We start from the raw sequence: 26,530 nt of genomic DNA, 5'->3' as shown, positions 1-26,530 counted from the left end.
CAGTCTCCAGGGCGTCTGTCCACACACCTCTTGGCGGGTGCTGTCCCTTGAAGGCTGAATGGCCCCCGGGGTGCCCTCTGCCGGGGGCGTGGCCTCTGCTCCGACGCCACAAAGAGCTCTGTGATGTCACCCGCGGAGCCTACTTAAGCCCCCGCACGGCCCGCAGAGGTGTAGGTTTAGCGAGGAGTGTTGGGATCGTGACGGTGGAATCGGAGGGAGATAGAGTCATGTTGGTGGATTGGCTTGCTTTTGCTTTGTTTATTTCTTATTCAGTTATTTATTATAGCTATTTATTTTAGTTATTTTATTTTTAATTTGTTTTTTTCCCTTTGTTTTATTTCTTATTTTATCTTTTTATTATTTTATTATTTTTTTTTCCCCATCTTCCCTCCTGTTATTTTTTTGTGTGTTTTTTCCCTTTTTTTTTATTTTAGTTGTTAGTTTGTAATTGTTCACTTGTGGTTTGTTCATTTTGTCTGTGTTCTTGTTAACTTTAGTGGTTACTTTGTTATTGTTTCTTTTATATATTTTTAAATATTTATCTTTGTTAATTTTTTGGTTGTGTTTTCATTTTTGAGTGCATAGTTAGTTAGTATTAGTATCCTAGTTAGGTTAGCATAGTTAGTGTTTCTGGTAGAGGTAAGTTAGTGTCATTATTGTTTCGGTAGAGTAGTCAGCGCGGGTAGCATTTAGCTAGTTTTGGGATCCTTTTCACGTACTACTAGCTCTAGGCTAATAGTGCACTTGTTAATCAGGTAGCGGAGCTAGTGCCGAGGGCTCTAGCCAGCCAGGGCCTGCCAGCTTAGGAGCGGGTCCGCCTTCACTGCCCAGATGCGCCCGTCTGCCAAGGGAATGGCCCTGAGAAAGTAAGTGATGCTCCGCAAGCTGGGGGAGGGTGCCCATGCCAAGGTCAGGCTGGTGCAGCACCTGTCAATGGGCATGGAGGTGGCCATAAAGGTCATCCCCATGTCTGGCATGCCTCAGAGGTTCCTGGCCCGCGAGGTGGCCTGCATGAAAGTCCTTCGGCACCGAACGTTCTCCAGCTCTTCCAGGTATTGTACACTGAGGATGAGGTACTGCTGGTCCTGGAGCGCGTGCAGGAGGGCAACCTGCAGGACTGCCTGTTGAAGTGCGGGAGCCTGGGGGATATGGAGGTGCACCGCCTCTTCCAGCAGATCTTGGCAGCGCTCAGCCACTGCCACGCCAGGGGTGTTGTGCACCAGGACCTGAAGCCGGAGAACCTGCTCCTGGACCAGCACCGAACTATAAAACTGGCAGACTTCGGGCTCAGTGCCTAGTTCTCTGAGGCAGCCCTGCTCAAGACCCCCTGTGGCAGCCGCAGTTCGTGGCCCCTGAGATTCTCCGTCACAAGGAGTACAGTGGCCGCGAGGCGGACATCTGGAGCCTGGGGGTGGTCCTCTAGTACATGGTCACCGGGAAGCTGCCCTTCAAGGGCACCAGCCTCGGGGAGCTGTGGGCCAGGGAGCTGAGCGGCGTCTATCATGAGCCGCACTACCTCTCTCAGTGTGCCGGGACCTGCTGAGGAAGATGATGAGCTTGACCCCCTCAGTGGCAGCAACCTGGACAGTGTCATCCAGCACCCCTGGGTGCGGCTGACAAATGGACTCCCCTGCCGGGAGCCCTCCCAGGGCCAGCACAAGGACACAATGGAAGCAATGGTCCGCCTGGGGTTCTGGAAAGAGGTCATCGACAGGGCGCTTTTGGAGGGCAGGTATGACCCTGTGATGGGGACCTTCCTCAAGCTGCTTTCCAGGCAGCGGGTGGACGAGGAGGGGCCAGACCCCACCATCTCCCCAAAGCTCCTCAGTCCTGATGGGGCCCACTGTGCCCCGATACCGGAGGACCACTGGCAGCCTGAGGTCTCGGGGCCTGAGAAATTGCGGGTGGGACTGTCCCCGAAGCAGGACGCCCAGAAGCCCACCACCACCTCCGGGCAAGGCATCCCGCAGGAGGACGCCAGCATTCAGAGCTCGGTTTCCAGCTCAGGGACCCTGATGCCAGATGCCTGGAAGCCCAGCATGGCCTCCAGTCAGGGCCCGTGCTGTGGGAGGCATGGGGGCCCAACACCACATCGCTTCCAGGCCCCCTGCAGGAGCAAGCTCTGGGCCCCAACACTACTTTTCCAGGCCCCCACCTGGAGGGGGGCCAGGAAAGCATTAGGAAGACATCCAGCCCAGCCTCCCAGCTCTCCAGCACCACCCAAATAACCCCAAGAAGGCGCCTCTTGTTCAGCTCACCGGTGGCCCTGCAGAGACACTGGGCCATGAAAACCATTCCCAGTCCACCCTTGGAGGCTACAAGGCCAGAGCTAGAAGAATCCTTAATAGGATTTTAAAATGTTGCTATTTCTGTGCACCCTTCAGAGGAAAACACAAGAGCAGCGTTCACCCTACTGGGGATTAGATGATCACCAGCACCTCCCTAGAATTCACTTCCCCGCTCCAGGGCAGCCACTCAGTGGCCATAGTGAAATGAGCACAGCAGCGGAGGCCAAAGCCCTGGAGAGGGGTCAGGGGTTGGGCCCAGCCAGAGGGGCCAGGAGCAGCATGAGAACATAGACGTGGAGCACAGATGTCCGCAAGCACAGCAGTCCCAGGAGCAGAGCAGGTGAAGGGCCGGTAGGGCAATGGGACTTGTGAAGCACCTGGAGGAGAGCAGAACAGGGGAAGGGGGCAGAGGAGGGTTTGGGGCAGCTGAGCAGGTGCAGGGCCCAGGATGGGAGTGGAGCTGTGCGGGCTGAGCCTCCAGAGGCCCCAGGGCCAGAGGCTGGGACCCCAGGGCCTTGCTTCCCCATCTTAGGCTCTATCCCGTGAGGGCCCTGCTGGTGGCCCCTGGGCACCCGGACGGCACAGATGATGCAGGAGCTCTTCGGGCTTACTGGCACTGTCAGGGACTGACATCCACAGTAGGAAGTCCCCCTCTACTGAGCCCCTTTTCACAACAGAGATTCCAAGTTGGAGAATTGCTCACCCGCCAGCGAGTGATGCCTCGGTAGGTCTTCCTGGTTTCCATCTGCACTTTGTCGCATCTGAGTCCGAGCAGCACTCCTCGGGGGGGTGTCACTAAGGAAAGAGCCTCCTCTGTGCCTGGGCTTCACTGGCTCTGCTCTTCCCACGCAGGTCCAATAGGGCTCGAGGAGGTGGCCACCTTGGACACACTGGTTCCCACTGCAGGGGCATCTCCATGTGACCCACTCTACCTACAGGGCCCTGGGGCGTGGAAGCATCTGGATGCTCTTTCTCCGCCTGGAGGAGACAGTCTGAAATGGATTATTTAGTTAAAATGTCTACCCCAGGACTCATTAAAATGGTGTATGAAACCAACCGTGTTTGCTTCCCATTTATGACTGCACCCAAACTTCCAACACATCGGACGCCAGAGACCTAAATTTCCTTTAACATTCTTGTAATAAGCAGTGAAAGGTTTAGAAAATTTAGAAAATTTTGGAAAGCATTTTGAAAATTTTAGAAAAGTCAGAGGGGTCACGTGGTGATAAGACAGTGTGACAGGAGTGTGAAGCAGAGCTAGCTGTGTGTACAGAATTAGGGATTTGCACTGTTTTCTTTAGGTGTATGTGCATGTCTTGAACTGTGTGCAAGTGTGTGCATGTGAGTCTACATGAGTGTGGCTTGTGTGTGCTTCTATAGCTATGAAGTATTTATGTACCTTCTACCATCAGAAAAACACTCCTAGCTGTAGAGAATTGGTACAATGTCTTCATATATTTGGCCTCCCAGATGGCCCAGTGGGTTGAGCCCAGTGCTGAGGGAAGTCCTGAGTCTCCAAAGGCCCCAATGTGGCTTGTGTCCCCGAGTCCACAACTGTAGGGGTTTAATTCTCCTCCAGTATAACTGTAGATGCAGGTCAGTTAAAGTTTTCCCAGTTTCTTGCCACTGGTCACTTCTCCTGGTGTGTGTCACCCATTTCTCTTTCTGTGGCATCAATTTGGCCTGTACAGTGTTGTGAGTATATGGTGGCGGTGAGCCCAGTGTCTTCACTCTGCCTCCGTATGGCCTCTCATGTGTAACCCAATTCATTTTTGAGACCATAATTACTTTGTAAATCAAAACAACTAAATACAATAAAAAGACAATAAAACTCCCCATTGAGAAAATTTCTGTCCCTGTTTGTGACAGTGCCCAGCTGACCCTGCTGAATGGTTTCTTGGGGTGTGTCCTTTAGTGACACAGAGAGGGCCACTGCTTTCACTGCATGGATCGGTTAATAATAACCCATTTTAGAAAACCAAACACTTGTAGCCAGCTTGTGGCAGGCTGTGTGGCTTCTGGTCACTCAAGACTCAGGAAAGCCTGGATTCTCTTCAAGGGAGAGTGTAAAGTCACCTCCTGAGGCAGTGTCCAGGGGTCCAAGGTCCCTCTTCCAGGCTCTGAATGACCACATCATCTGCACAACAAGGAAGCAGCACTGCAGCCCTCACATGCGGGCCCAAGACCAGCAGGGGCAGCATCTCAGACCCCTTGTGAGAAATGCAGAGCCCCAGGTGCCAGCAACCGCCTGGGTAAGAACTTGTGCCCTGGGAAGACTGGGACACGACTGCCCTCCTGCCTGCTGGACCTGGGTGGGGAGGGGGTGTCAGCCCCAGAGAAAATTACAACATGTAAACTTATAATTCCCCAAATTATATTCTAAATTCACAGAAATTAAGCACACAAATAAGTGGCACACAGCGGTGTGCCCGGCAAACCCACCCCAGGGGTGACCAGTGCAGCAGGGAAGCGCTGGGAGCAAACACGGGGGACGCACTTTCGGTCAGGGGCGCTGGCCACCACGGGGTCACACTCAGGAACGACCTGACCCCCACGTTCTTCCAGGACCCAAAATGACCCGCGCAGAGCTCTGCACCCCCAGCCGCCCCGCCCCGGGTCCCCTGACTGGCCCCCCTGCACCAGCCACCGGCAGCGACTTGTCCTCACCTCCCTCTTGCTCCGGGTGGCTCCTGAAGAAACTGGGCTCCCGCAGGCAAGAGCTTCACCCCGAGTCTGGAGCAGCGAGTGCCGAGGAGACCCCAGCAGCGGGGGAGGCGGGAGCGGGCGCAGGGCCAGGGCGGCAGGGGCGGGTGTCGGGGCGGCCCAGGGCCGGGCCAGCGGGAGAACCCGGGGGCTCACGGGGCGCCCCCGCCAGTCCTGCTGCGCTGAAGCTCAGAAAACCCAACTAAACGGAGGCGAACACCCCGCGTCTCCACGACGCCGTTAACGTAGAATTTCCACGCGACTCCACAGCAAGTCGCGCCCCGTGACTGAAAACACGCGAGGATCGTTCACCCGCGACCCCACAGGCCCGAACCCGCTGCCCCCACAGGGAGAGACGGGGCGTCCCGCCCCCCATTATTCCCTGCCTCTCCCCGCCCCCAGCCGGCGCGCTCCCCGCCTGCGCGCGGCCCCCGGGGCTGCTCCCTCCTTGTCCCCGGGCCTGCTCCCCAGGGTGGGTGCTCTGGACCCAGCGTCTCCGCCACTTCCACTCCGCGTCAGCACGCAGGGACGTGACGTCAACACGCAGGGGGCGGGGCGAGGCCGCGGAAGGACAGGCTCGCGGGGTAACCAGGGAAGGAGACGCGGCGCGCGCCGCCTAGTGACTGGGGGGGGCAGTGCCGCCCAGGCTGGAGAATGGTGGGCAGAGGCCCCAGGCCTGGCCAGAGGTGCAGGGGGATGGAGCCATGGCCGAGGGGCGGGTCAGCCTGGCCAAGGAGAGACGCAATCATGGCGAGTGGTGGAGGGGGGAGGCCCGCGCAGAGGGAGGGTAGGAAGCGAAGCGGAGTGTGTGACATCTGAGCCTTCAAGATGGGGAGACAGAATGATGTGGAGGCAAGAACCTGCTGAAATAGGGGTTGTCGCTCATTCAGCAAAATTGTGTATCGTCCTTCTGTGGGGAACTTAGACTTCAGCTATTAGAATTTGGAATATTATATATATGCATGTGCATTAAAAGAAATAGTAATGCAGTGTTTGAGAAATGACCTAAGGAAATGCTGTGAACACAAATAAAAATGTATATCCGTAAAAATGCTAACCAGCACGTTCTTGTACTAATACAGGAAACAATCTCCAACAGAACTCCAGGAAACAGTCAAATATGTGACAGTAAATGTAGCAATTAGGTACAATCATTCTGAATAGTTATCAATGAGTTGGAAAATACTTATAACATTAAATGAAAGAGAAACAATATAAAATTGCAAATATAGTGTTATTCCAGCGTGGATATAAAATTTTATGAAATAATATACTGTGCATGTATAACAGAAGGATGTAGTTACTTTGCATTCGGTGGAATACTATGCAACAGCGAAAATACAGAGACTCTAGCTAAATCCAATATGTGGGTCACCTTGCCTACATGTCGTTGAGTGAAAGAGTCAAGATATAAAATGAACATATGACTGATTTAAATTTTAGATACCAGACAAAATTGAAATCAGGTGTTAATCATGTGTGTCACTTAGTGGCAAACTTAGGTGAAGAACTGTCCTGAAAGGCAGGGGGAACACTTGTAATGACAGCCACACATTTGTGCTTAGTCAGAGAAGAAGATTACGATAGTGTGGCCTTGTGTTTCTTCACCCAGTTAATGAAGTTAATTTACTCATTCAGAAATTTCACGTTTATACTATCCTGGACCCTTGCACACTGGTGTTTCAACAGTGAGGCTTCCCTTAACCCAGGAAGGGCAGCTCACCACTTCTAATTACTCTCGTTTCCTCAACTATCCAAGTGACTCTAGCCATCAGTGACATCCTGTTTAATGTGCTATTTACCCAGTTGCACGCAACAGATACAGCACCCAGAGCAAACCTAGAATATGTGTCCCCTACTTCATTGACATCAACCAACTGCCCCTGTTCCATGGAAATCTTGTGATCACCCCATAGGAATAGAGGATATTACCACATGTGACACAGACACCCACAAATAGGGATGCCACAGAAACACTGAAAGTGACAGATGGCCTGTTACTACTTTACTGGAATCAGGTTATGTTCAAGTGTTTGATGATTATAGATCCTTTCTGGTGATTTTTTTTCCCTAAACACACTCTAAAATATGATTTAACAAAAGAAAGAGCTAGCTGGATTTTGGAGTTAATTTTGTTATAAAAGTTATATTTTATTTATCCTTTGTGCTAAGCTGTAATTTATAATCTTTTTAAAATATTTATTTTATTCATTTATGCTACAAGAACTGGGATGTAGGCCAGCGTTAGAGGGAGTGAGAAAAATTTACCAGAGATAGAGTGGGGAGCAGAACAGGCAGATCAACTGAAATACACTGCTGAGGGCAGCTGTACCACCCCCATGAGCCATGTGGTTCAGCTCCCTGGACAGGGTCGAACTTGTCCTGCAGTGGCCATGGATAGATTTATAGTACTGAGACTTAACCCCCGCATCACCAGGAGGGACCCTATACTTTGTAATCTTCAGAAATTTGAAGATACATTAATGGCTCTCTTTTCATTTTCTGAAATTACAGAAAGGAATAAACAAGGATATATGTGGGGAATAATTGTATATACACACAGGGTTGATTGATTCCAATATCCACTTGCAGAGCCACTGTCTCCTGTCAAAAGGCAAAGAGCTTACTTTTTTATTTTTTAAAATTCTTATTTATTTGTGCATGCAAGAACTGGGGTACAGGCCAGAGGTGTTGGGCTGAGAGGATTCCGCAGAGAGAGCAGGGAGCAGAATAGGCAACTGACAGAAATACACTGCTTAGGGGAGCTTTGGGGGAGAGGAGAGGTCTGCTTTGCCATGTGGGTCACCTCCTTTCCCAGAGATCAAATTCCTGATGTAGTAGCTACGGATTACATCATAGTGCTGATGCTTAACCCCTTGCACCACCAGGCAGGCCAGAGCCTACATTTTTTAAATTGAATGGGAAACCAAAATATAATTTTTTCCCAGATCTAGCCTGATGGTTTTGTCACACCTCCCAGGGTGTCAGTCCTCAGCCCTGATCAGTGCTAAGTGGGAATTCCTGATGTTACTGGGAGCCTCCACATGTGCACAGGAAGTAGGGAGGAGGGTCACTTGGGCCGAACTGGGGCAAAGGGACAGCAGGGCCTGATCCGAACAGAGGACATGCACCCGAGCTGGGGTGTCTGCCAGTTGATGGTACTTTAAGGTGTAAATCTACTCAGGAGAAAACATAGTTTATTTGCATCGAAGCCATCTGTCTTTCCAAGTTCTGTGATTGAATCTCTGATTCTTCAATTAGTGCTTAGTGAGAAGTGTTTCAGCTGCTCTTCCTCGTTAGTTTTCACAATCCTGGGTCTCCGGGCGCTCCTGCTTGCTATTCAGTGTGTACCCCAACCCTGCTACACAGAGCAGAGGCTCCCACACAGGTAATCTAAAGCTACTCTCACCTGAGCGAATCCAGTCCGAATCCAGAGCGAATCCACCCAACCCGAATCCAGTCCGATATCCCGCGGGGTGTCCCAGGGAGTGCTCCACAGTGAAGGTCATTCACTCTGACCTTCTCAGGCCATGGCCTCTCTAGAATGGGTGGAGGGGCTGTATTTCATGAAGAAGGGATAGAATTTACACACAGACGTGTATTTGCTATTTTTAATTAATGTCAGTGAAAATGCGGACGGGAATAAAAGACCACACGTGACATTGTAGATGGACCATGGAGACGCGGGCACTGTCCACGCACAGGGCAGCCGCCTGCAGAGAGGCGGACAGGGGCAGGGGCAGGTCTCTCCTGGCGCCCACCCCCAGAGGAGCACCCCGACCTCTTGCCTCTGACAAGTCTGCCTCCTGCACTCTAGGTGGAGAGAGAATATTCCTGGGACAACACGGGCATCCCCAGGGTGTCAGGACAGGGTCGCACCCGCGCCCACTGCTCGCAGACTCTCGGCCCCGCCGCAGCGGCCCCCTGGGGGACGGGCCAGAGACCCCCGCGCAGACCTGGCCTCGAGGTCAGGCCCGCCGTGTCCACGACTTCCGAGGCGTCCAGGGCCCAGGGCGGCTGATGTGAGGTCCCCGGGGTCTCTGAGCAGCGACCTCAGTGGCTGAGGCACCTGCCTGCACTCCCCCAGCCCGGCCCTGCCCCCCTCCAGCCGTCCCCCCGTCGCCGCCAGGGGGCGCTGCCCTGCCACAAGTTGGGCGGCTGGCCAGAGAAACTATGTCAGTCACTCCCGGAAATTTTTGTCCACACCCAGGCCTTGTCCAACATAACTTTGGCTAATGAACAACTCAGGCTCACATTTTTCACCTCAGAACTCATACATAAACACGTCTTTTTTTTTTTTTTTAGGTGAAATGATAAAGTTTAGATTTCCTACATTAAGAAGCAAAATATAAACCAAAACCTCATTAAGTAGTCAAGTTTTCATTTTATTGAACTTAGGAGATCCTTAGTTTTATAAGAGAAATATTCCTATAAAATATTAAATAATAATAGAACAGATTTAAGATAGAGAAACCAGAAGTAGATTTAGTTTTTGTTAGGATACGAAGTTCAAAATGCAGCATTACAAATGAAACAAATTCATGTACCAGAGGTTTTTTTTTTTTTGTTAATTAATTATTTTTTTTTTTTTGCTAGGGCAAGGGGAGGAAACATCAATGAAGGTGCTCACCAGTGCTTTAATTAAACCATTGCATTTTGAACTCGTTTTTGTGATGGACTCCCCGGTGGTGCAAGGGGTTAAGCATCGCACTGTGAAGCAATCTACAGCCTCTGCAGCATGAGTTCGATCCCCAGCTGGCCAGGGAGAAACCCACAAGGCGAGTCAGACCTCTCCTGTCTCACCTACTTGCTCCCTCAGCAGTGTATTTCAGTCAATCGACCTTTCTGCTCCCTGCTCTATCTCTGGTGAATCCTCTCACTCCCTGCATCTCTGGCCTGTATGCCAGCTCTTGTATGCATACATAAATCAATCTTAGAATATATAATGGCACCATTTTAAACTGGCAACACTCTCGAGACAAAAGACACAAAGGTAAAAACAGACACAGAGATCTCTCATTTAGAATTTGGGCCATTTGCCCTAATTTTTAGAGAAAGATATTTTACCAGTATGTGTGACAACACTGACAACAATTATTAATTTACTTTTTAATTTTTTGTTGTTGTTGTTGGGACCCTCGCCGGTGGCTGGAAACGAACTGGAGCTGCAGTGGTTGCGGGCAGCCTCACAGCCCAGTGCTCAACCGCTGCACCACCAGGGGAGGCCTTTAAATAATAATTTTTAACTAATTCTTTCAGATAAGAAAACATTTCTCAAGTTTTATTTGTAAGAATGCCCTTAGGTTCTAAAGAAAGTGGGGCAGAATATTGTCTATGAGTTTTTTTAAGGCCACTTTTTCCTTAAATTCCTAGAAGAGATTTTGGATGGGTGGTCAGTTTCACCAGAAGGATATACCTTTTCAAGACAAAGCTAGACTAATTCCTAAAACAACTTAAGTTTTTCAGGTTAAGTCGATATAGCCATTTAAGTTTTTTTTTTTTTTCCCCTTTGGTAATCAAGGAGGTTTCTAATTTGAGATGGAAACTGAAGTTCTTACATGTTCTAATAAGTGTCCCATTTTATTCATTTTAAAACCTCTAGAGCCCACACTGGGAACCATTTTAAAGACAAGCAGTGAAAATTCAAATTGTTATATAAAGTCCTGGTTTCTATTTGACCTCACAGATGAGGCCTGCTCCTGGGATAGATAAAAGACACCTTCGACCTGGACCATGAAAAGGGAAGGAATAGAAATAGATTGGGCCTCCATGATGGCACAAGGAGTGAAGCACAGCACTGTGAAGTGCTCCACAGCCTCCACAACACAGGTTCGCTCCTCAGCCACCCAACGTGTTACCCACACGGTGCAGTGGACTGCTCCTGACTTACCCACTACTCCCCTCAGCAGTGTATTTCAGTAGATCTGTCTCTTCTGTTCCCCGCTCTGTCTCTGGTGAATAATCTCACTGCCCCGCACCTCTGGTGTGTACCCCAGTTCTTGTATGTATAAATAAATAAATCTTTTAAGAAAAAGATTTGACAAGGTATATCATTTACAGAAACCTATTATGTAGCTTTTGATGAATAAATTGATTATTTTAAGTAAAACTTGGATTTTTAAAGAAACCTGTGATTTTTAATTTTCAATAAGAAGTTTAGAAATTTTCAAACCAACTGTCAAGCTTCATTTATTGCTGACTAGAAATTCCAAAGTGATTTTGACAAAACCAACTGTGATCCCGAGTGTGATCCCGAAGTGTGATCCCAGAAGTGTGATCCCGAGTGTGATCAGAAGAGGCCAGCCAACTCAGAGGAAGAAAAGGCCTCCTTCCAGTGGAGAACACTCTCTTCAGCCTACTTTCCATCCCATTTTCACAGTGACAGGTGGATACTGAATTGGCTGTCTGACTAAACACATAAAAATAAGAAAAATACCAAATTTCTATATAACCAAGATCTGTTTCCGGATACATACTTGAATTCCTTACACAGACACAATGTTCAGATTCACAAAACTATTTGCACAAAGTGAGGACCAAGTAAGGTAAGTAGAAGCCCCAGTCCAGGCCCACTGCTCTCATTGGGACAATCCAGCCCACCCAGCCACCTGCCAGTGTCCAGAGAGTCAGGGTTGTCCTAGGTTGCCCACGGCCAAAGTGCCTGAGCTTACCCTGGATGTCAGGGTGAGACTGCAGAAGAGGAGAGTCACAAGGAACTCACGCCTGAGCCAGCCAGTGTGGACAAAGAGCACACACTGCCTGGACTTTGTGTTAGGAAAGCATCAGTCTGTCCCCCACTGTCAGCTGTTACAGGGCTTCTGCAGGGAAACAGTGACAAGAGCTGCTTCTTAGACATGGGTTGGCAGCTACAGGTCCCCAACTCACTTAATACTGTCCCCAAGGGGCTTTCAGATGAAACAAATACGGCACCACTCACCATTTTAACCACATCCCTGGCTTCCAGAAAAAAAAAAAAAAAAGAAACTGCAAATACCAGACACCAAATGAAAATACCACATGTTCCCCAGATCCCACTCAACGGGGCCTGACACAGGAAAGGCGCCCCAACTGGGGGAGACTCATAGACTCCCTCCCAAACTGAGGGGAACTGGACTCCCTCTCTGAGGGGTACTCCGATTCCTCACAAAAGTGTGCAGGCCAGGGGATTGGCGTGCACCCCTGGGGACCACCATCTTCCCCCAGGCTCCAGCTCCTGCATGGTGACTCCAGGGGGCAGAGAATGCTGTGCCTTTCCTGGGGAGACCTTGGGAGGTTCCCTGGAGGAAAAACCCCACAGCTGCTAGGACTCTCCCTCCCCCTGGAGAGAGGGTGCTCCCTCTGAGCACGGGGGTCAAGATGCCACCTGGGATGCCCAGGCCCCCGCTCTGATGCAGATGGGGTAGGTCTGGTGCGCTGCCATGGGCTACTGCTCCTCCCCGGGAGTCAGAGTCGGAGCTGGCAGAGCCCAGGTGGCATCCAGCTCCCGGCTCTGGCCCTCCCAATTGTGAGTGAACGCCGGCCTCGAACACAAGGAAAGTGGTTGAATTTGTCGGGAAAGGAGGAGGGCAGCAGACTCATGTCTGAAAGACACGGTCCTGCTCTTGGGCAGAGGGCAGGGGTGTGTTTACCAGGGGACAGAGGGGAAGACGGCGAGGGGCTGCACAGGGGAGGAGGAAGGGCCACCCCGAGTCAGGTGGGCACCAGCTTGCTTTTCTCAGCTGCTTGGAACGCAAGAACGAACCTATCAAACACGGGTGGAATGGGAAGAAATATGGGAGAGGCCTCCTTGTTACCGCTTATGGCAGAGACCCCTCATCCGCGAGCGCCTCGTCGTTTCTCTGACCCGGGAAAGACGTTCCTGATCAGCGCGGGGGCCGGTCTTCCGACCCGTCCCGTCTCCAGCCACGGCCGGGTGTGTCCTTGTCTCGGCACTTCATGCCTCAGGGGTCGCCAACATGTGCTGACCTCGTGTTTCCACTAGATCACACACCTGCGCGCACACAGAGAATGTGTTACCGCCTCCCCTCGCTAGACACCCTCACACACCCTCGGCCCTGCTGCACACCAGCCAGGCGCACGCGGGGACGATGTGGGGCCCCGCCTGCTCCCCGTGCCCGGCTTCTCCTCACTCCCCAGCTGATCCCCTGACGCCCAAGGTCACTTCTCTCCCCAGCCGCCCGCACCCGCACGCGCGTCCCTGCCCTCGGCGCCCGATTGCCGCGCTCACACTCACACTCACACATGCACACGCACACACACACACTCTCACATGCACACCACAAGCACACACTCGCACATGCACACTCACACGCACACACACGCTCACATGCACACACAGGCACACACACTCTCACATGCACACACACACACTCTCACACGCACACACACGCACGCAGGAAGCAGGAGGCGCGCAGAGGCGGCTGCGGCCCACACACACTCCCCGTCCTCCTGAACGCGGTCCCGGGGTGTGTCTCTGAGGGGGGCGTTCCTGGCTGGTCGCTGAGGCGGTTCCCACCGCTGGTGACTGAATAACGCGCCGGGGAAGGCCTCGCCCATCGAGGGGTTGGAGCGTCTTCCACGCGCCCCCAAACCCCGCCGACGCCGGCCCCAAGGCCGGACTCCCTGCCCGCCCCGCGGGAGGGCGCTCGCGACGCCCTCGGGACGGGGCGCCGGGTCAGCGCCTCCTCGCGGCACGTCCCCCTCCAGCCGCGTCTTCGGGTTCCACACGACCTGTCCCCCCGCCCCCCGCTGGGCCTCCCGGGCCTCCTGCCTGAGCCCTCACCCCCACACCCCAGTGCCCTCGGGTCCGTCCTGCCGGCCCGTCAGCTCCTGGGGCGGGGCGGGGTGTACAGGGGCATGTTTGGCGCCCCCAGGCCTCAGTCTCCGCGTTGGCCCCGTTGCGCGTCCGAGCCCCCTCGCCTCCCCCCGCAAGTGCCCCCTCGCTCCTCCCCCCGCGGCTTCTCTCCTGGGCCCGTGGATCCCCGCCCCGCCCACCCCGACCACGCCCTCGGGTCCCCCAACAGCCGCCTCATCTCTGCGCCAGGCCCAGGGCACGGCCGGTGGGGACGCCAGGGCGGGGAAGGCCCGGGCGGGAGCCAAGTCCTAGCGGGGTGCAGCGCCCCCTGGCGGCGACGTAGGGGGGCGGTGGGAGGGGGCCGGGGGCCGGCCTGGGGGAGGGGCAGCGCCCCCTGGCGGCGACGGAGGGGGGGAGGGTCTGAGGGGGGAGACCGAGCCCCACCCGCTTCCCCCCTTTGCAGGGCACGGGCAGGTGCCGCAGCCACTGCGGTCGCTGTTTAGAGACCCCGGGAATCCCACATCAGCCACCCCGGTCCCGCTGGATGCCTCAGACCATCGCAGACACCCCAGCACCGGACTCTCGCCCCCTGCAGCCCTGGCCCTGTGCCCGCTCCCGCCTCCCCCGCTGCTGGGGTCTCCTTGGCACTCGCTGCTCCAGACTCGGGTGAAGCTCTTGCCTGCGGGAGCCCAGTTTCTTCAGGAGCCACCGGAGCAAGAGGGAGGTGAGGACAAGTCCCTGCCGGTGGCTGGTGCAGAGCTGGACAGTCAGGGGACCCGGGGCGGGGCGGCTGGGGGTGCAGAGCTCTGCGCGGGTCATTTTGGGTCCTGGAGGAACGTGGGGGTCAGGTCGTTCCTAGTTTGATCCCGTGGGTGGCCAGCGCCCCTGACGGAAAGCGCGTCCCCCGTGTTTGTTCCCAGCGACTCCCTGCTGCACTGATCACCCGTGGGGTGGGTTTGCCGGGCTCCCCGCTGTGTTCCACTGATTTGTGTGTTTAATTTCTGTGAACTTGGAATATAATTTGGGGAATTATAAGTTTACATGTTGTAATCTTCTCTGGGGAAGACACCCCCTCCCCACCCCAGGTCCAGCAGGCAAGAGGGCAGAGTCATGTCCCAGTCTCCTGGGGGCACAAGTTCTGACCCAGGGGATTGCTGCTGCCTGTGGCTCTGCATTTCTCACAAAGGGTCTGAGATGCTGCCCCTGCTGGTCTTGGGCCCACATGTGAAGTCTGCAGCGTTGCTTCCCTGTTGTGCAGCTGACGTTGTACTTCAGAGCCTGGAAGAGGGACCTTGGACCCCTGGCCACTGCCTCCGGAGGCGACTTTACACTCTCCCTTGAAGAGAATCCAGGCTTCCCTGAATCTTGAGTGACCAGGAGCCACACAGGCTGTCTCACGCTGGCTACAGTGTTTGGTTTTTTAAAATGGGTTATTATCAACCGACTCCATGCAGTGAAAGCAGTGACCCTCTCTGCGTCATTAAAGGACACACCCAAGAAACCTTTCAGCAGGGTCAGTGGGCGCTGTCACTTACAGGGAAGGAAACTTTCTAAATGCGGAGCATCTTTGACACTGAAGGGTTCTTTTCTAAGATCTTGAGATCTTTTCTCTATAGATGGTGCTAAAAGGATCCCTCCTATTTCAGGGATTGAGTAAACCACAATGACTCATGGGAACTGGATATTTTGGAGAAAACCCCCTTTATGTGTCTTTTTTAAAGATATTTTAAAAGATATTTATTTATGCAAGCACTGGGGTACAGTCAGAAGCGTGGGAGGGTGAGAGAATTCACCAGAGCCAGAGCGGGAAACAGAACAGGCAGACTGACGAAATACACTGCTGAGGGGAGCAGCGGGCGTGGCAGGAGAGGTCTGTTGTGCCATGTGGGACCCTCGCTGGCGGCCAGGGATCAAACTGGCGCTGCAGAGGCTGCAGACAGCTTCGCAGCCCAGCGCTCAACTGTTGTCCCACTAGGGGAGGCCCTTTTTAATAGCTTTTCTTTTAAAAAAAATTGCATACAAAATCTGGGGCACAGTCCAGATTTGTGGGAGGGTGAGAGGATTCACCAGAGACAGAGTAGGGAGCAGAACAGGAGGATCTTCTGAGATACACTGCTGAGGGGAGCAGCGGGTGAGACAGGGGAGGTCTGCTGCACCTAGTGGGTCAACTCCTGGCTGAGGATTGAACTCAGGCCGTCATGGTGACAGCACTGGGATTTAACCCCTAAACCACCGGCGGGGGTGGGGGGGATGCTGCACTATACTTTTAAACATGTTGCCACTTCCTCTGTTATGCTTGCTTTAGAGAAAAGTTGAATTTCTCTAGAAAGCAGAAAGGAATCAGCCTTTATTGAGCATCTGATGGAGATTATCTGAACCTGTGTAACAAGTTCAGTGCTTTAGTTGCATGATCTCTGTTAATGACGCTATAGAGATATTATTCCTACACTGTAGTTGTGGACCTTGTGGTCCAAAAGGGATCAGTAACTTCTCTGACATCAAAAAATTAAACACAAGGGCCAGTTATTTTTGGACTCCCGAATTTTTGTATTTTGTACTGAACCACAGGTTTTAAAACGAAGGCAAATTGTAACCCTCTTGGAGACCGGGGGAAGGAAGCAATTTGCGTCCATCCTCAGAACAGGTCTGTGGGTGCTGGGCGTCCTCCTCCATAAGGAAGGAGCTTGGGCTAAAACGAGACAGAACAAAACTTTCAAGTATCATTTTAGCATGTGAGGATGCTGTCATTAATATTGATCATGAATTACTTAAAAGTTTTAGAATGGCTCTCATCCCAAACATGATTTGCTACTCATGAGAGACTGCAATTAAAAACAGCCCTTTCAGTGGGTCTCCCAGTGGTGCAGCAGTTGTGTGCTGGGCTGCGAAGCTGCCTGCAGCCTCTGCAGCACTGGTTCCATCCCCGGCCGCTGGCGAGGGTCCCACAGGGCTCGCAGACCTCTCCTGCCGCGCCTGCTGCTCCCCTCTGCAGTGTCCTACGTCAATCTGCCTGTTCTTTTCCCCGCTCTGGCTCTGGTGAATTCTCTCTCACCCTTCCATGCTTCTGACTGTACCCAGTGCTTGTACAAATAAATAAATCTTAAAAAAAATAGCCCTTCCGGGCCTCCCCAATGGCACAGCGGTTTGAGCACAATGTTGTGAAGCTGTCCATATCCTCTGAAGTGTGGGTTCAATTCCAGCCGGCCAGGGAGATACCCACATGGCACGGAAGACCTCTCCTATCTCCCTGCTACTCCCCCACATCAGTGTATTTCTGTCTGTCTGCCTGTTCTGATCCCCACTCAGTCTCTGGTGAATCTTCTCACCCTGCAGTGTCTCTGGCCTGCACCCCTGCTCTTGTATAAAAATATATCAATCTTTTAAAAAAAAACCTTTTCTCTGTTTCTCTAACACAGCAGGATTAATTGCTGCACCTACCAGAGAAAGTTCCTGGAGAACTATTCTAGATCTGGTGAGGAGGGGATCACTCTGTAGTGCCTGAAGTATTGTTCAGGATGTCACAACCCTTTAAGAGCATTCATTTGTTTATGTTGTTATAGGGTTTCCCCTGTCCTTAAAGACCATCACTTTTTTTTCCCTTCCTTTCTTACATCCTTGTTCATTTTTGTCTAGTTACTGATTTCTCCCCCAGGGGTGGTCTCCATATTGCTCCCACCACCATAGCAGCTGTGACCATCACCTCAATCACTTATGCTCTTCCCTCCCCTCTGTTTAGCCCCCTCCCTCCAGCTCCCTGCTGGATGCCTCAGCTCTTGGTCAGCCTGCTAGGGTTGTCTTTTTCTTTACATTTTGTTCAGTTTCTCTGTATTTCACATCTGATATTGCTTCTCCTGATTATTGTGGCCAGCACAATCCCGTCCAGCTCCATCCATATCACCAACTGTGGCATGAATTTGTCTGTTTTCATTGCTGAGTAATATTGCCTTGTGTATCTACACCACACCATTTTGACCAATTCATCTGTCTTGTGCCATTTGAGTTGTTTCCATGCCATGGCTATTGAAAATAGTGCTGCAGTAAACAAAGGAGTTCAGGTTTCCTGGGTTTTTTTTGTCCCTTCGGTAGATTCCTAGGAGTAGACTCACTGGATTATGTGTAGACCCATTTTCATTGTTCTGAGGAACCTCCACACAGCTGTCCATAGTGGCTAGACCAGTTTGCCTTCCCACCAGCAGGGTAGGAGGCTCCCTTTTCTCCACTGCTCCTCCAGCATTTGTTTTTTCCAGTTTTTTTTTTTTTTTTTTTTTTTTTTTTTAATGTGGAGCATTTTTACTGGAGTGAGGTGGCATCTCTGTGGTTTTGATTTGCATTTAATTGATACTAGTGATGCTGAACCTTTTTTCTGTGCCTGTTGGCCATTTGCATTTCTTCTTTGGAGAAGAGTCCTTTTATTTCTGCTCATTTTTTGGACTGGATTATTTGTTTTTTTGAGTTGTGTAAGCTCTTTGTAGATCTTTGATATCAGTCCCTCATCTGTCATATGGTTTGTAAATATTTTCTCCCATTCAGCAGGGTGTCTCTTTGTTTTGATCATTGTCTCTTGCTGTTCTGAAGATTTTTATGTTTATGGAGCCCCAACTGTTTACAGTCTCCTTTGTTTTCTTTGCTTCTGGAGAAGAATCCTCAAAGAAGTTCCTGAGGATTGTGTCATGGAGTGTTTGGCTGTGTTCCCTTCTGTGTATTCTATGGTGCCAGGTTTTACATGTAAGTCTTTCATCCACTTGAGTTGGTTTGTGTATAGTGTGAGGTAGTGGTCTAGTTCCATTCTTTTGCATGTTGCAATCCAGTTTCCCCAGCACCATTTATGGAAAAGGCAATTCTTTTTCCAATGTATATTCTTTGCTCCTGTGTCATAGGTTAGTTCCTCATTGTTCTCTGTGTCTGGTTTTGTTCCAATAAAGTTTTCATTTCAATAGCTTTGTAATATTGTTTGATGTCTGGGAGTGTAATACCTCCTTTCTATAACCCTTTTATCAGAACTATTGCTATTAGAGGTTTTTGTGATCCCATGTGAATTTGAACAATTTTGGTTCCATTTCATTGAAGAAGACCACTGTAATTTGTATTGGAATTGCATTGAATCTCTAAATTGCATACAAATGGGAAGTCCCACCTAGGTTTGTTATGTTTTCCCAATTGTGAAACATTCATAAAACAGAGTGTTAATAAAAAAGTAGGTGTTATTTTTTCTATAATTTCTAAAAAGTTGTTATTTTCTATAAATTCTAAAACACACAAAGTAGGTCTGTTCTCTAGAGATGAAGAAAGAATGTTTCAGATTGAATGGCAAAGGCATTTTATCATAATGGATGACAAGTTTCTGATCATATATTTTATATTCTTCCACTTTTCCGCTGATGGAACTGTAAGTAAGTTCATCCTTTTCTCATCTGCTTTATGTGCCACCAGAGAAAATGTTGCACTCAGGTGACATAATTGCAGGATAGTGCCAGTGTGCTTTATAAAGGAATCAAAGAGAGGAATTAATTCAGGAAATTCAAAACATGCAACCGGAAAACAGGAAATTGATAATGAACTTAGAGCCACGTCTCTGGTCACCTGTGTCTGTGAAATCCACGATCCTTGATTGCGGGCTGGTCACCAGCCACTGGACAAGGCAGGGCCAGACCCACTCATCTGTGGACTGTCCTTTCTGAAGTTGGGCCTGGGGTCTGAATTTGTACCTGGCAAGCAAGGTCATGTTGCTGCTGACCTGGGCAGGCTGGTTCACGTCTTCCTTTCTTTGCCTCCTGGGGAGAGGAAAGGGAGGAACCAGATGTTTCTGAGGGCTGTCTGCAGTCCTTCCTCGGTCCTCGCTCCCTCACAAGACAACCTGTTGTGTCATGTCATTTATTTACAGTCTCAAAAAGCTCTTAAGTGGCTCCCCCTGTCCACACTCAGGCTAAAGTCCAAGCCTCCAGACAAGCTTGTGAGAGTCTTGTCATTGGCTCCTGCTGTCTCAGGCCTGCGACCCCTCTATGACAACCTCCTGTGTCAGGTGCCCCTTCTAGGGAAAACTGTGGCATCTCAAGCTCCTTGACACAACTCTTGCACCATCTGTTGAAGTTCCCTGTGCCCTGATTCCTCCTGAGGGTGCTCTGAGCTGTAGGCTCAGCTCAGCTCATGTTCTTGGCATCTAGCAGATAGTGGGTGCTTGGCAACAACAGGTGAAGGGGTCGTGTCTACCTCTTGAGTCAGGGGATACTGGAAACCGAGGCTCAGGTATAGGAGGAAAAACCTATATCCCCCACCCCGGGCCTACCTGAGCCTAGAACCTTCTATTTTGGCAGAGATTGTTGTCTTGGCGCTCTTGCCAGTCAGTTCCTCTCTGTCCTTACTCAGTGCAGGTGGAAGTGCATCCCTGGGGGGGAAGTGCTGGTGCAGCCCTGCCCACCTCTCTCTCAACTGTCAGGGTCCTCGATGCCAGGAATGACCCTGCCAGGCGGGCACTAATCACTTATGGACAGAGGGGAGGGTGCAGTTGTCACATCACCAGGGAGGGGCTTCCAGCCACAGGGAGGACGAAGGTGCTCAGAGAGTCTGTGCAGCTTCCATCCCAGGCAGAGACCAGCTCCAGTGGGACCCGGGGTGTGGTGGACACAGCTGCAGGGTGAGGCTCCTGGGTGGACCGCGGTGCACTTTTACCTTGTTCTATTGTATCCTCTGCTCCGAGCACTCAGAGCACAGCAGTTGTCAGACCTTCCCATGCCCGTGGGTCTCCTGGGGATCCCCTCACAGTGTGGGTTCTGACCCAGATGGGTGCTCAGGAATGAATCCAGACCTCTGTGCTCCTCCGTGCCCAAAATGCAACCTGCCAGAGCCTTGTGGTTTTCCACATCCAGCCCTCATTCCCCTGGGTCCTCCAGACCGTTGCCCCACCCACCCCCACTCTGCCTTCAGCTACCCACAGGGAGATGCTCCTCACCCTCCCTCTGGGCTCACCTTCTGCCCAGATGAAAGCACAGTGGGTGCTGCCTCACTGGGTTCTGCAGGACCAGGTTCCTCTCCTCCCCCACTCCAGGTCCACAGCCCAGACCGTGACTTCACTCCAATTCTTGGGGGATCCCTGAAAGGGGATGACAGGACTCACTCACGGTGGCGACACCTGCACACTGTCCTGCTGCATCAAGGCGGTGTGGATGTTCTAAGTGAAGTGAAGACAAGTAGCCCACGTTTCCTGCAGAGATGGTGACGGTCTCAACACTCTAAGATCCATGAGGAAGGCTCAAGTGTCCTTGGATGGAGATGTGGGTGAGGATGTCCATTTTATGGCATCTGTACGCAGTTCCATTTCAATTTTGCTCAGATGGTTTGAGCTTTAGATTAGAACATTCATTGCCATTTTTGAAAAATCTCCATGTCAAATACAATGCAGGGCATGGGCAGACATCGCCTGAGGCTTTGCCAGTGTCTTCGTGATGTTCTTTTGAGGTCGGCTGATGTCAGTTCGTTTAGAGTTAAATATTTTCAGGTAAAGATACAATTCCTTTTTTAAAAAGGGACTTTAGATATTGTTGGTGCACTTATGGTCCCTTGGCATGGCTCTGCTCATTTGCAGAGTTTTTTTTTTTTCCTTCCTCATTTCCTTATTGGTGTCTTAGCACCCAAATTATTGAAGCTGTTCTGGCCTCGTAGGGTGGCAAGCCTTCCCGGAAGTCAGCCCATGGCTGCACTTCAGCATAGTGGAGCTCTCTGTTCTCCCGCCACCATCTTTGTTGTTGACTGTGGACCCTCTGCTGCCCTCAGGATCTCAGCTCTAGGGGGAGACAGAAAATGACAGGGTGCCGTCTGGGAGGACACTGGGATGGCTTTCACTGTGGGGTGAGTTCATTAGGAAAACAGAAATTTCATTCTATTCTGTCCTATTTATCTGGTTTGTGTTTTGGTAAAGGCAATGAACAGGTCAGAGCAAGGATCTTCCTGTCATTTCAAATTTTGTGTTAAGAAATGTTGTGGCTCCACTCACCATTTTGCATTTTTCATTTCCACTGGCATGTACTTGCACAACTTTCACAACTCTTGCATCTGAAAATTGGGTGGGTCTGGACTTTGAAAGAGTGTCTTATTTCACTTTTTTTAAAACCAAATCAAATCAATATGAAGCTTCTGGGTGAAAGAGAATAAACTTAAAATTTTAGAAATTAAACTAAAAAAAATGGCAAAATGCATTTATTGGTATTAACAGATGAGCAGGAGTCTAGGTTCAGGCCAGAAACACAAACCCTTTCAATGAAATAGTTGAGGTGAGCTTGACTCTCTCTCTACATGAAGCCACTCTGCCTATGCCTTCCTGACTAGCAGAAAGGCCGCATTTTCATCCTTATGAAAAGTTCTTCTATGACCACAATGGAATGATTTACAGTAATTGTCATGTTACTGGTTCCTTTCCCCCTGCCAAGGATCGGGGATGTGAGTACACTGATGTTCATCCTAAGAGAGAGCTCTGTACCCTCTAGAAAACTTGAAGGGTAGAATAAAATCAAAGTGATCAAGGGTTGAGATCTGTGAGCACTTTGCCTCTTTTCTCTTATGCATTTTATGACTTAAGGTCATGCTCATCACTTAGGAAATTGCCATGGTTTTGGAAGATCTGTGCTGCAAATGGGATGCAGAACAAATACATGCTAACTTATGCCATGGAATATTATCTAGCAAGGAAAAGGAATGAAGTGCTGATACAAACATTGTACAGCATGCATGAACCTTGAAAATAGAATAAGTGAAAGCAGCCAGTCACAAATTATACCTATTGTGTGATTGCATTTACATGAATTGTCTGTAGTAGATAAATAAATCCACACATACAGAAAACAGATGGGCGATTTTTCTATACTAGAGAGGTAGGGACACAGGGAGGATTTGTTAATGGGTTAAATTTCATTACCTCAGAAGTTCATGAATATGTCCTAACATTAAGTTGTGACAGTTCTACAACTATGAGTTTCTAAAACCCACTGAATTGTACACTTTAAAAAGGGGAATTTTTGGTCTATGAATATAAGTGTACTAGTTGATATTTAAATTAAAGGAAGAGGGCCTCCCTGGTGGCTCAGCGGTTGAGCACTAGGTTTTGAAGCTGCCCACAGCCTCTGCAGTGCCAGTTCGATCCCTGGTTGCTCCCTGGCCAACAGAAGAGGGTCCCACATGGTGTGCAGTCCTCTCCTGCCGTCTGCTGCTCCCCTCAGCAGTGTACTTCATGCCTTCTGCCTGCTCTGCTCCCCACGCTGGCTCTGGTGAATTCTCTCACCCTCCCCGCACTTCTGACTGTACCCAGTGCTTGAATGAATGAATGAATAAATAAATAATTTTTTTAGAAAACAAATTAATTAATTATTGAGGAGGGGCTCCCTGGTGGCACAGGTGGTTGAGTGCTGCACTATGAAAATGTTTTCAGCCACTTCAGTGCGGGTTCAATCCTGGCTTGCCAGCAAGGGTCCCACATGGCTCAGCCGACCTCTCCTGTCTCCCTGATTCTCCCCTCAGCATTTTATTTTGTCATTCTGACGGTTCTGTTCCCTGCTCTGTCTCTGGTGAATCCTCTCAGCCTCCTGTGCATCTGCCCTGTACCCCAGCTCCTTTATAAATAAAAAAAAAATCTTAAAAAAAAAATAAAATAAATGAAGAGATTGCTTCCTTGGGCATTTAAATTCAATTTTAAAAACCCTGTATGGGGTCTTCCTGGTGGCACAAGGAGTTAGATGCAACCTATGAAACTGTCTTCAGCCACTGCAGCCCAGGTTCAATCCCCACCAGGGAGATATCCACATGGTGCAACAGACCTCTCCTGACTCACACAAAACTGCTTCCCTGAGTGGTGTATTTCAGTCAATCCACCTGTTCTGTTTCTCACTGTCTTTGGTGGATCCTCTCACCGCCCACAATCCCTGCATCGGTGGCCTGTACCCAGCTCTTCTATGCATAAATAAACAAATATTTTTTTTTTAAACAAAACCTGTAAGACCACAAACGATACTGACTTGAGGTCAGAACCTGTCCTGGTAGACAATTTCTATCCTCTGGGTGACATTTATGCTTGCTGTCTGCATCTAAGGGGCAGATTTCTCTTTACACTCCCTGGACTCTAATATGTACAAGGCAAGGCCATGTCTTCCAGGTTTTGTCTCCTGTACTGAGCACCTGCTGTGCTGGGCTTGCAGAAGGAATCATACATGTTTGTTAAGTGTATTATATCCCATTCACTCATCCCATCCATACAGATCAGTATCAATCTAACACATGTATCATGCAAGAGAGAAAAACAGACCCCAGAGTACAAGGCAGAGATGGTTTGAAATCCAAAGTGCTTTGGTGAACCTCATATAAAAGCATCAGGAGTGAGTCATAGATTAATATACAGGGACCCTTGATTCCTGGATTTGCACTACCCCACTCAAGTCTATACTACTTGTATTAGCCCTTTACAGAAATAACGGGCACTTTTTAAATTGTTCTAAATGTACATATAAAGGCTATGTCTCTGCCCTATGCACCAAAGGAAACTTGTCTTCCTCGGCATCAAATGTTGCATGTCCGTCCTCTCTGAAAACAATTTTAACATCAGTAAGAAACCCTTTAAATCTCTGGATCTGGGTTTTCTTTTCCTAACAATTAAGCTGTCATTTCATACTGTCCACAGTCTTCCACTTCTTTCATTTTTGGAGCATATCAAGTTGGGATAAATTATAAATTTAACTCACTCAAGATACCACCTGAAATCATTATTTTATTTATCAGTGTCCAGAATGTAAACAAACAGGGCAGATTTGTTCTTCAATAAAATCAGTGTTATGCAATGGAAGGCTGTGATTTCTTAGTATAATAAAACTGCAAGCAGGGTGACCATGTGGTGTCAGTCACAGAACATAATGCAGACACAAAAAGGTGAGAGTCTCAATGGGCGGGTCTAGACCAGGAGAGCACAGATGTTTTGGTGGAGGGACATTCATTATCTACTGAGTGTTTGGTGTCCTGAGTCCACCCGGGGCAGGCTCTCCTTGGAAGCATGAAGTTGTCTATCAAAGTCTTGCTCTGGATGTTTCACCTGCAGCCCAGCTTCCCCTTCCTCACCCCCATTCTAATTCAGGCCCCATTTCTGTGTCCCACTTTGCCCAAGGCAGTCCTGGGAAATGATTCAATTCCTTCAGGAAACCCATCATGTTGTAGAAGAGATGAGGTCTATTACCTTGAATCTGTAGGTGACAGTGGGTGCCAGCACTTGATGTTAATGGAGTTTTGAGGGCACAGCTGGAAAAGGAAGTGTGCTAATTAGCCCTGACTTAATGGATGCTGGACTGGGTGGGGATATATAATCACCATCTCTGGTGCAGTCCTCATTTAAAGCTGAATGCATTTTAAGCACTTAGGGCCCCTCGCACATCCCAAAAAGCCAGGCCAGGTCCTGTAGATTTGAGACAACATTGCTCTTCAGGCCAAAGTTCTGCCCCTCAAAGACTGCAAGCACACTACCACCCAAGGCTTGCCCCTGCTGGTCCTCCTGCTTGTCCTTCCTTGCTTTCAGAGAGGCTTTCCCTGAAGTCTTGATTTAAGACAATACGGTCTTTCATCTTCCTTGCTTATTTCTTCTCCATAGTGTTAATCGTCAAGTTGTCCACCACACTGCCAGCTTAGTGATGTTGATGATGTCTCATCTTTTTACTTTTTTATTATAGAAGCAATATTGGTTTACATTTTTGTTAGTGTTTTGGGAGTATAGAATTTCCCCCCTCAGGTGCAAAAACCTATACTTGTCTGCTTAGCAGAGATGATTGGACTTCCTCCCCAAAATGGAGCTTTTTAAAGGAAAAGAGGAATCAAATGAAAGAATTCTCAGTGGCCATATGGAAGAGATAATTTGGTATATATACATATACACTGCTGCACCTCCCCCTGCAGTGTCCTTCAGGGCTAATGGCTGTTGCCATGGTCCCTGAGGTCCCGTGTGGGCAAGGAACCATTTGCGCAGGGGGAGAACAGCAAACTCCCTAAGATGCAGAGAAGCCGAATGCCTGCCAAGAGATAACGACCACCAGAAGCCTCCACAAAGATGATTAAAAGAAATGCTGACCACCTGGAACCTCATCTCGCTTTCTCAAGGCCCATAAACTTTATTCTGCTACAACTGTCTCTCTAAAATCTTTCCTTTTTCTGGTCATTAGTTGCTAATTAAAAAACATATGTAATTTAATAATTAGGCTAATGCAAATGAAACATTCCTAAACACTGTTATAATAGAATTGTTGGTTTAATAATCTTTCTATTATGTGCTTGACTTTAGTACCTTTGATATTAACTGCATTATAATATAAATTCACCCATGACAATTAATTATGAGTAAAAATGAGTAGGTAGTAGTAGTAGTTAGTACAACAAGAATATAATTATATAGAACAAAAGAAAGAGTTAATAGCCTGTCTACTTAGGAATGCAGCTAGGTCCAGATGTACTTCGGACATAGATCACTGCCCTGTCAATGATAAGCTAAACCTATGAGCAAGCTGATTGCTTTGATGTTCACTGTTCCTATGCTTTTAGAAAACATATATATACTGGTCACAAACTCAAATTAAATTACACTCAGATTTACACTCTCTCTTGAAGTGTGTCTGCTTGTCATTTCTTTAGCTGAATCCCTGACCACCCTGTGAAGTCTCTCAACCCTGAGATGGCCTCATCGTTCACTGCTGTGCTGGTCTGCGGCATACACACAATGGAATACTACTCTGCA

At 49.5% G+C, this 26,530-nt stretch overlaps 1 protein-coding gene and 1 long non-coding RNA gene across 3 annotated transcripts in view; one reads left to right on the top strand and one right to left on the bottom strand.

Annotated features, from left to right (window-relative positions):
• LOC119250690 (zinc finger protein 39-like) overlaps nucleotides 1-26,530 on the top strand; it is a 332,349-nt gene that overhangs the window by 132,671 nt on the left and 173,148 nt on the right. The window lies entirely within an intron of this gene.
• Nucleotides 516-5,103, bottom strand: LOC119250780 (uncharacterized). 2 transcript variants are annotated; one of them, XR_005126434.2, is made up of 3 exons: nucleotides 4,956-5,103; nucleotides 2,992-3,280; nucleotides 516-2,665 (listed from the first exon to the last, which is right to left on the bottom strand). It is a non-coding gene; the product is annotated as an uncharacterized LOC119250780 (long non-coding RNA). The 2 variants fall into 2 exon arrangements; XR_005126435.2 differs by having other exon boundaries at nucleotides 2,992-3,266.

Source organism: Talpa occidentalis, unplaced genomic scaffold (assembly GCF_014898055.3).
Source record: "Talpa occidentalis isolate TD23 unplaced genomic scaffold, MPIMG_talOcc4v2.1 talOcc4.18, whole genome shotgun sequence".
Classification (NCBI taxonomy): domain Eukaryota; kingdom Metazoa; phylum Chordata; class Mammalia; order Eulipotyphla; family Talpidae; genus Talpa; species Talpa occidentalis.
This window is presented reverse-complemented; position numbering and strand designations above follow the sequence as displayed.